Raw genomic sequence first — 1,979 nt, forward strand, 5'->3', positions numbered from 1 at the left:
GGCACGTGTACGTGCACACGTACGCACGCACGCACGCACTTGTACGTGCACACGTACGCACGCACGCACGCACGCACGCACGTCTACGTGCACACGCACGCAAGCACGTGTACGTGCGCACGCACGCACGTACGTGTATGTGCACACGCACGCACGCACGCACGAACGTGTACGTGCGCACGCACGCACGTGTACGTGAACACGCACGCACGCACGTGTACGTGCACACACGCACGCACGCACGTGTACGTGCACACGCGAAGACTGACTGCATGTATAGCATTATAACGACATAGGTGCATGCGTATATGGACCGTCGAAATACGAAATATTTTGTCACAATATATGACCCGGAAGAATTCGTGACTAAGTTCGCGCATGTGCAGACTGAAACTACGAACTGGCTTAGTGCACTCTAGTGCCGAATTTTACGGCCAAACGTTCAAAAGAAGGCTGTTAATCCTCCCCTATGGAAGACCTGAGACGACATGCAACTTTTTGAGTTTCCGAGTTTTCGAGTTTCTGAATTTCCGAACAATATATATATAAAGTGTTGAGAGTCGTAGAAATTGTTTGAAGTTCAAAAATGAACACACTGTGCATGCGTTATTCCGTGCGTAAAGTCAGTTTAAATTTAGAATCGCCTACCGTGGGATTAAATGTGTGTTTCGAGTTTCTGAATTTCCGAACAATATATATATAAAGTGTTGAGAGAGTCGTAGAAATTGTTTGAAATCCAAAAATGAACACACTGTGCATGCGTTATTCCGTGCGTAAAGTCAGTTTAAATTTAGAATCGCCTACCGTGAGATTAAATGTGTGTTATTTAGCGGAAAAATACAATTTGAATTTAGAATCCCCTACCGTGAGAGTAAATGTGTGATCTATTAAGCGGGAACGCATATATAGTCCGAGCTAGAGGGCACATGTGCTTGTTTTTCAACATATATAATGTTTTTTTTTGTTTCCTGTCAATGTTTATGTGATGATTCCAAATCCGATGTATGCCAGTTCGTAAGTGTTGAGCATTTTTTTCTAGAGCACAAAATCCAAAATGGCCACCAGAAAATACACTTTTTTTGTAAATAACGGCGATAATATTGTATTTAGACCCCAAGTATGTATGGAACATNGTGTGTGTGTGTGTGTGTGTGTGTGTGTGTGTGTGTGTGTGTGTGTGTGTGTGTGTGTGTGTGTGTGTGTGTGTGTGTGTGTGTGTGCGTGTGCGCGTGTGTGCGCGCGCGTGCGTGTGTGCGTGTGCGCGCGTGCGTGTGTGTGGGGGTGCATCAGGGTTTCAGCAAAGCAGTGCTAGCTAGTTGCGGCACAGCTGACAGCGAGTGTTTGCTGATCAATACGCAACTACTACGCTGACACGCGGAACGCTTAATCCAGCCAAGGCTGCTGCTGCTGCTGCTGCTGCTGCTGCTGCTTACTGCATTGTGCTCCTCAAACAGCCGCCTATATATTATCACGACGGCATTTTGAAGCCATCGCGAATATCTATTTTATACGCAAATTTCGTCGCCGCGCCGCTTCCTGCTATAGCGCACACCGATCGCGTGATCATGCATTCATGAAGTAAACGTGCAAATGGGCAATAAGCACCGCGTGTTCCATCGAATTTATTTACGTGTGTCGTCGTCGCTGCTACACAGAACGTCGATATCGGTGCCTCGCATTACGCCGCGGGGGAGCGGTGCCTACACCCCGAATTGACACGCATTACACAGTTGCTTCGCACATAATTCATAAAATTGCCAACTAATAATGCATTAGCCCATTATGCGTGCACACACCGCGCTCGTTCAATCAGCGCTGACGCGCATGTGTTTGCGCGACACGGAAGTCCGCGCGTCACCGGCTAGTCCGCGACACAGCTTGCACCGCGTGGCCTGCACGCGCACACAGACACACACACACACACACACACACACACACACACACACACACACACGCACGCACGCACGCACGCGCACACA

This window comes from Priapulus caudatus, unplaced genomic scaffold (assembly GCF_000485595.1).
Source record: "Priapulus caudatus unplaced genomic scaffold, Priapulus_caudatus-5.0.1 Scaffold941, whole genome shotgun sequence".
In the NCBI taxonomy this organism is placed as follows: domain Eukaryota; kingdom Metazoa; phylum Priapulida; class Priapulimorpha; order Priapulimorphida; family Priapulidae; genus Priapulus; species Priapulus caudatus.